Source organism: Rattus rattus, chromosome 14 (assembly GCF_011064425.1).
Source record: "Rattus rattus isolate New Zealand chromosome 14, Rrattus_CSIRO_v1, whole genome shotgun sequence".
Taxonomy (NCBI): Eukaryota; Metazoa; Chordata; class Mammalia; order Rodentia; family Muridae; genus Rattus; species Rattus rattus.
The window spans coordinates 48356920-48366048 of record NC_046167.1 but is presented as its reverse complement, the minus strand read 5'-3'; the positions used below and the strand labels follow the sequence as shown (position 1 = coordinate 48366048).

General features: G+C 41.9%; 1 non-coding gene and 1 pseudogene across 1 annotated transcript; both read left to right on the top strand.

Moving 5' to 3' along the window:
- Nucleotides 1-1111: 1111 nt before the first annotated feature.
- On the top strand, nucleotides 1112-1264 carry LOC116884119 (annotated as a pseudogene).
- Nucleotides 1265-7707: 6443 nt separating this feature from the next.
- Nucleotides 7708-7849, top strand: LOC116884142. Its single transcript, XR_004385860.1, has one exon. It is a non-coding gene; the product is annotated as a small nucleolar RNA SNORA67 (small nucleolar RNA).
- The last annotated feature ends 1280 nt before the right edge of the window (nucleotides 7850-9129 follow it).

Sequence of the window (9129 nt, the reverse complement as noted above, 5' to 3'; positions counted from 1 at the left end):
GACAGGGTCCAGGTCCTCTCCCCACTGCAGTTAACTCCCAGCCTGGGATCGGCCATGGTGGCTCCGGGTTCTCCTTTCTCCAGGCCTAGCTGAGAAGCAATTTCTCAAGACAGTTTAACTTCAGTAACAGGTAATCCAATCCACTGTGAGCATTCATCTGACATGAACGTGTTATCTTCATTATTATAATTACTCTTCAAAAACTATTTTTTTTTGCCCGACACTTTGCAAGAGTCATTGACTAGAAATTGTCAAATTTCATCTTATCATGGCTTCATATGTGACATCATTTAGCTGCACACCTAAAGTCAGGAAATTTGTTTGTGAAACTCTTTATCTTAAACTAGTGCGAGGGGAAAAAGTTCCCTTTTTGATGGGAAGTCACCCACCTCTGTCACGCGGCTGCCTGTGCCCTTCTGAACAGCTGACAGTTTCTGTTAATTTACTTTCACTCTCCAGCTCAGCTCCCTGTCTGGAAAGCCGGAGTGATTTTTGAATAACAGCAAGTCATATCTGATGTGGCAGCAACTGGCAACTCTGACATTGAGCGCGGCTGTGGCCATCACCCAGGATTCCTCACTTCTCCTTGAGAAGCAATTACAATTTCACAGGCTGGAATTAAATCTCCCTGTGGTCTGAGTAGAGTAACTGACGATGTCAAAGTGATTTCGAGCTGCTAATCTCTCGCTGGAGTACGAGGGAAACTAGAGTCCTTCGTTGTGGCAGAGGAGGCCTGCAACTTTGAAACTCCAACTCTTTGATATGTTTTAATTCACACTGAGGTCAGCTGGCGTGGCCTCCTCCCAAGAAAGCTGATACCTCTACTTGGTAGAAGATTCGATGTTTTCTTAACAATGGAAGCGAAGGAAGTTTAAAGGGAAGGAAGAAGTGTTTGGGCTGGGAAGGAAAATGAAAACGGGCTGGGGAGGAGATGGCTCAGTCCAATGTGCCTTCGGGAGGACCTGAGTCTGATCCCCGGTTGCCCACTTGTCATCCTAGCACTGGGGAGGTGGACAGGAGGATTCCCAGAACTTGTTGGCCAGCCAGCCTAGTGAAATTGGGCAAGCCAAGGGTTCAGTGAGAGACACTGTCTTAAAATATTATGAAGCCAATACTAACCTGGCAGGGGAGAGACCATGATCACAAAGGTGATTTTCACAGGGCAAGGCACTCTGATGTGCTGACCCCTGTGATTTCCCCAAATGCAGGAAACTCGACTGCATAATTTGTGGTAGTGGGGGAGCTGTGTTCGCATGCTCCCTGGGGGTGGGAGGGAGATGGAGCCAGGCTTGGTGGCCCACACCTTTAATCCCAGTACTTGAGAAACAGTGACATCTCTGAGTTCAAGGGCAGCCTGGTCTACATATCGAGTCAGCCAGAGCTACATAGTGGAAAGCCTGTCTCAAAGAAACCCAAACAAAACACAGAGGATTGTTCCCGAGGAACACCTGTGATTGACCTTGAGCTCCATGTGCCTTTGTACACATATGTAAGTTCCCCTGTACATAGAAGTGTACCTTCATACAAGTCAAATGTTTTAAAAAGAAGGCTAGAAAGATAGCTCAGCTGACAAAAACTCTCATTCTGAAAGCCTGAGCTTGCCAGTCATCCCAGGACCCACAGCAGAAAGAAACAACTCCTTAAAGTTGTCCTCTGACCTCCACACATGCACCATGACACACCTGCTCTTATTACACACACACACACACACACACACACACACACACACACACACACCATAGACCTCATACACACATATCATACACATATCACAAACATACATATTTCGTTCACACACCACACACATACATCATACACACATACCACACACACACATAAGTACATCATACACGTATACAGATACAATAATAATAAATGTAGTTGTAAAATAGGATCTCAGGTAGTCCACTCTGGCCTCAAACTTGCTCTGCAGCTGAGGCTAAATTAAACTCCTCATCTTCCTGCCTCTGCCTCCAAGGGCTGGGATTACAGGTATTCTGATAGACCCAGCCTTGGGGTCACCTTTTATTTAGTGTCATCATTTAATACAGTGTCATATGTCATAGACCAGTAGGTTTATTGCCTGCAGGTGTAGGTCAATCGCTATCCTTCTAATCTGGTTTGGGTTTTTGTCTGATTTTCCATCAAGACATCTACATCTTCTTTGGCCTGAGGAAGGCATTTGTGCTGACAGGTTTTGCCACCCCTGTTCCTCCCATCTGCCAGGTGCGATTGTTAAGTGGGATGGATGGTGCTGTCAGTGGTAATCTATAACATATTAGAATTCAGTCTGGTCCTGTGCATTTCGTTTAATTAGGCATCAACAACGTGTTTTTCCTGAGTAAGGACTCCAGACCTGGCAATATAATTACTTAAACAAACAAGCAAACACCAAGGGATCAAAAAAGCTAACATAGCTAAAACATGATGGGCGCCTATCAAAGGAAACACCTATCAGCTCAGCCATTGTTATCTTTCCCCTTATTCATACGCCATTCCAATGGTCAGAAACAAGAAAGAGGTGTGGACCTTAAGCTCCTCAAAGTTCGCAAGGGTGATGATGTGAGGTACCCCAACACCATACCCTAGCCCAGTCCTTCATCCCATTGGTTTGAGTGTCAGCTTTCATTTTAAAATACAGTTAACTTCACACAATACATACCTTCAAGTGACACTCGATGCATCCCCGGATGCTGTGCAAGCCTCATTGCCTCCAGACAGGACTGTTCCATTCAGCCGCACTCATTATTCCCCTCAAGCCCAGGCCTCAGCCTCTGCTCAACTTTTCATAACCTTGATTTTAATGATTTTGGATCTATGGATTTGTACATTTTAAGAATCTCAGATAATTGAAATGATACAGTGCATTTCTAATATTTGGCTTATTTTATTTGGTGTACTATTTTCAAGTTTCATCGTGTGTGTGTGTGTGTGTGTGTGTGTGTGTGTGTGTGCATTTTGTTTATCTATTTGTATATTGATACACATTTGAGCTGACCCACCATTTGGCTATGGTGAACCATGTTATTTTCTATATGCATATACATTTTTAAGTACCTGTTTGCAAATCTTGCATCTATAGCTAGAAATGCAATTTCTGGGTCATGAAGTAGGACTGTGTTTAACTCTCTAAGCATCTCCCCAAACGATTTTTCTAGAAATGACATCTCATTCTGTAGGATCATGAATTTCCATTTCCTTAGGGTATGTTCAGCAATTTCCTCTAAACTATTTCAAACCCATTAAAAACTTGGGAGTGTAGCAAGCCTCGCGTGCTAGCCACACACCTCTCAGGATCGTCCCATTTCCCATGTTTCCCCTGTCACTCATCCCAGACACTGTTCTGACTTTTTACATTTTTGCTGTAGTATATATATTGAAAATTTTATTTGTTTGTTTGTTTAGTTGTACAGGGTGTGGAAGGGATGACAGTGACGGTGACATACCACAGTGCACACATGGAGGTAAGAGGAAAACTTGAGTCTCCTCTCTTCCTTCATGGGGGCCAAACTCAAGTTGTCAGGCTGAGGGTCAAACACGGAGCCATCTTGCTGGCCCAGCTAGAAATTTTAAGGCAAATATCAGATATCAAGCAATTTCCATCCCTTCTCAACTCAACTACATCCAAAATAGAAAAGTGTCTCTTTTGCATAAATAAATATAATGAAATTAACACATTTAATACCAATCAGTATGTAATCAAGATTTACTTTTTCTGAGTTTTAAAATATAGTCTCAAATTTGATTGTTTTGAATATAAAAAAATCCAAGCAAGGTCCATTTTACTTGATTAGTTTATATGTGTTTTCTTAGGAGAGTGGTGGGTCTAGAGCCAGCATGGTCTAGATCAAGCATGTGTTAAGCCTACACCCTGTCACTCAACTGTTTCCCAGCCTTTAGTGTCCTATAGGTTGGCTCTAATCTCTTTAATCTATACCAGTGATTCTAAACCTATGGGCCTGACAACAGTAGCAAAATTACAGTTATGAAGTAGAAATAAAATAATTTTATGGTTAGAGGTGACCACAACATGAAGAACTGTATTAAAGGGTCTCAGCAGTGGGAAGGTTGAGAACAAATGTTATATGCTAATATATAAATATATTATATATATCATATATGTTATATGTTATTTCTTCTAAAAGAAATAAGGTCAGAGGGATTGAAACAACTTTCACCACAGGGTATCTCTCCTTCCCTGGTCTTTCTCCCTCTCCTTTGACAAGGGTTTGATATATAACTTGGTCTAGCCTTGGACTTGCAGTTTCCCTTTCTCAGGCTCCCAGGGACTGGGACTACAGGTACATCTGCCCATACCTTGCTATACATCCTCTTAAACACTTTCTTTTATTTTGCCAAAGTGACACATACTCTGTTTCTACAGCTGTCACTCTCAAGCCTTAACACCAGCAGTAGAATTGTCTGAAATATCTTTCAATTAAGAACTACATATTCCTGGCCTTTCTGCTTCTCATTACATACTGAGCACCCAGAAGGCTCGTGAGGAGATATAGGTGGCTGTACTGCATCTTTAGTAAGGCCCATAGCAAATTGGAGCAGGAAGTCCCCATGGAGGGAGCGTCACCTTGTAGAGATGGAGTTTGTCAGGTCATCTTGCTCTCGGACCAAGGAAACAGCCCTGTTTGTGAAAGGATTCCAATGGTGTCAAGATGACCCAGAGGAGAAGATAAGACTCAGTTACCACCATCTTCACAGTGTAGCCACTTCTGCCAGATTCCATTTGAAGGAAGCATTACGGCCACCATGCTCAGATGAAGATTCTCTTTAGAATGTGTTCATGACACAGTAGCCACGCTTGAGGGTTGAGAGGCATAGGCATAGGATGTAGATACATGTTGTGTGAGACTCTTCTATACAGAAAACAGTCCTCGTCTCCCTTGCTTCCCTGTTTCCCCACTCAGTTTTATTTGCATCAATACTGTCTTGCAGGTATTAATCTAATATCATTCTCTTACTTCCACTTCCCCCACCCTCCCACCATCACCCTCTCTAATTATTCCAGCTCCGGCCATTGGGAGCTCATTCACTTGGCTCTGGAGTGGTGTCCTATACCATCAGTTGGTGTTCTGTGTGGTCATAATCACGTCTGGCACTGCAGGATAGCCCAGCGCATCTCCTTCACTTCCAGTTCCAGACTCAGGATGAACCGCTTCTTCTAGGACCCTGGCTCCTTTTATTACACAATGGTTTCATAGACCAAGATCTGTGTGCCAGGGTGCTTGTTGCTTTCGAAGTGCCAATGCTTTTGTCTCTCAGCAGACAGTGCCAGGAAATATGTGTATATTGTGGTAGTACGTCTTCATGGTCAACTTGATGGGATTTATTCATCATGGGAACACTACTATGAGTATTATCTACGAGGATGCTTTCAGAAAAGGTGAACTGAATATAGAAGACACACCCAGAATGTGACTGGCACCATCGCTGGAGCTCAGATCCTAACCTGAAGAATAACAAAGGAAATGTGAACTGAGCACCATCCTTCAACCTTCTCTGCTTCCGGACCAGTGATGATGATAATGATGATGATGATGATGATGATGATGATGATGATGATGAAGAAGAAGAAGAAGAAGAAGAAGAAGAAGTGATGATAATAATAATAAAAACAATAATAATAATTCCCCCAGCCATAGAACCCAGATTCTTTGATGTTTGGAACTATGAGGGAAGGAACTGACTTGGAAGAATGCTTAATTTTGTACTTTCTCACTTTCAGAGTTATAACAAAAAACAGAATGAGTTTTGCCTAGAATCGTTTCTGTGACTTACCTATTTAATCTTTTTATCTTCATTTTCTGCATTCCTGGAAACCACTGAGCTATCAATCCCAATAAAGTTCTTTCTAGAATGCTATATAGTAGGAATTGTATAGCATATGGCATTTTTAGATTGACCTTTTCCATTTGGCAGCACATATTTATTTAATGATTTTTAGTTGTATGTATATATATGTGGGCATATGAGTGCAGATGCAAGTGGAGGCCAGAAGAGGGTGTGGGATCCCCGGAGCTAGAGTTATAGGTGGTTGTGAGCTATGTGGCATGGGTGCTAGGACCTGCATTCAGGCCTTCTGTAAGAACAGCACATGCTCCTAAATGTTGGGTCTTTATTCCAGCCACAACAATAAGTATTTGAAAATTCATTCATGTCTTTTGTAGGGCATTTTTATCACTGAATAATATTCCACTGTATGGGCAAACCACGGTTTATTTGTCTTTTACCTATCGAATCGCATTTGGTTGCTTTCATAGTGAAGCAATTACTTAGAAAGCTACTACACAGTCCTCGACTTATCTGGGAGAACATCAGGGAGCAAGATTGCTGATTCTTTATGTTAAGAGTAACCTCAGTTGTTTCTGTAGCAATCTGCCAAATGGTCTTCCAGTGGGGGCTAGCCCACTGTTTTCCCTCCAGTGATGAAAAGCACTGTTTCCTGCTCTCACCAGCAGTTGTTATGAACAGGGGACTTTTGGTTACTAATATTTCAGTCATTCTGACAGTTGTATGAGGTGCTTGGTTGTTGCTTAGCATATATATATATATATATATATATATATATATATATATATATATATATATATTAGTCAAGCATGGTGGTGCACACCTTTAATCAAAGCCAGCCTTCAGTAAATAGAGGCAAGCAAATCTCTGAGTTCGACACCAGCCTGATCTACAGAGCAAGTTTCAGAACATCCAGTACTACAGAGAGAAACTCTGCCTTGAAAAAACAAAATAAGCACACAGACAGAAACAAACACACAAATCAAACTAGTTTTCTATAGGCACACAATGAACCACAAGCTCTAGAAACTAAATCATTATGAATGACCCACCATACAGCCTTCTTCTCTCACCTCTCATAGCCCCAAAACAAAGAACTGGCCTCTTGTAGCCAAGGAACACTTACTATTGAAATAGTTGAGACATCAATGGCACACCCATCATACAACAACATCTGAATAGCTGGGGTAGTAAGTCAGTCACTCGAGGGTTTGCCTTACAGTTTTACAGTAAGTACACTGAACATGAGTTGATCCGCAGGACCTACATACAAAGTCCTTATGTTTATTCACTTCTAGATAAGTGCACCTCTCTGACCCTCATCAAAGGATCTTCCTTTCACAGTGGATGGCAATTAACACAGAGACTCACAACTGGTCAAGGTGCAGAGAACAAGGGACTGCAGAGTGCTTAGTCTCAAATGGGTCATACATCACGCTCCTTCCTCCCAAGGTTGAGAACATCAAGATAAAAGACTGTAAGAGGCAGAGGCCGCAGATAAGTACAATGCAAATTTTCCAGACACAACAGGGCATTTGCACAGATGAGCTCACAGTGGTCATGACAGGATACCCAAGGCCTACAGAAGCTCAAGGCAAACCAAATCCCAGCATGGAGACAGAGCTAAGGAGCAATTGAGAGCTGCTGGGGAGGGGCGTCCATTTCTTTAAGGTTGACTTCCCTGGAAGATCAACCAGGGCTCCATTAGATGACCCATACCCTTTGGGAAGCACAAATCAGAGCTGATAGTTTTCTTTTCCTTTCCTTTCCTTTTCTCTTTTATTTTTTAATGAGGAAAAAAGTTGGTTAGAGAAATAGGGGTGGATCTGGGAAGAGTGGAATGGAAAGGATCTGATGAACATATAGTGAACGACATTCTCAGAGAGTAAAAATATACATTTAGGTCAAGGTGAGTTCCTCTTCAAGGGGCTAACTACTGCCCTTCTCAGGAACACGGCAACTTGGAAGACAAGCTGGCATGCCTCAGGTCTCTGTGGAGCAAGCGATGCTTATTTCCTTTGCCCTCCTTTGGCTGCCTTCAGGTATGATTTAAAAATTGATAAATATATTTATTTATGAAATGCAAGATTTTGATTCACCCACACTTCAAATAGCCACAATTTTATTATCCATAAAATGATTATATTTGAGCCAGTAAGATGATAAAGGTGCCTCCTGCCAACCTGGCAGACTGCGTGTTATCCTTGGGCACATATGATGGGAGGAGAATCGACTCCTGAAAGTTGTTCTCTGGTCCCCACAGGCAGGCACAGACAAACAGACAGACAAATAGACAGACAGACAGACAGAGATACACACACACACTCACATGAGAGATGCACACAGACAGACATACACAGAGACATACACACACATACGTAGATATATACATACAAGTAACATTATATAGACTGAGCAGACTATATTTAGAATATATATGTATATAGACATTCATATATGCAAATAACAATAATGAATGACAATAGAGTATTTTGAAAGAGAGCAAGATGGAGTACATGGTCAGGTTTGGAGGGAGAAAAGAGAAGGGGAAAATGATATATTATAATCTCAAAAATTAAGGAAGAAATAAAAAAGACTAAGCAGATTCCTGATTGAGACTCTCAAAACACAGATATCCTCAGCCTTGGGGAAAGTAGGGGAGGTTTGAGATAGGCAGCCCACCTTCCAGAACAGTAGCTATTCTACAAGTACATTACAAGACACCCCCACCCAATGGGTGCCTGGAACTCAGAACGCTACCCAACACCATGTGTACCATCTTTCTCCTATGTCCTTCAGTATTGCCTCACCACATCAGGTTCATCTGTCCTTCCCAGGTTTCTGCCTTTTCGCACAAGGGCACTTTGGATGATTGTTTAGTAAAATAAGTGTTATCTGAACACAGTTTTGGGATCTTTTCTGGATCACTGGACACATAATCAAGTGGGAACTTGGGTGATTGGTGGGTGGTTTGTGTGAAAGTTATAATTACATTGGACAATAAGGGCTACTCATGCTTGTGGGCAGGAAGGAGCAGATGATGCAAAGTTTTACCACATCACTCAGAGCAATGCACAAATCAAAACTTAACTATTGTTTATTTATGGAATTTCTCATTTAACAGGTTTGGGTGATGGGTGACAATGGGTAACAGAAACAGCAGAAAGCAAAGCTGTAGTTTAAAGACTTTAATTTGCCCCACACATTGAGTCATTTTCCTACACGATGATGTGAAATAGGCCAGAAAGCACTGGGGAAGGTGCTAGTCAGCATCTGACAGAAAGATTTTGCTCACTTCTATTCTCCCTCCATATTAAGATAAAC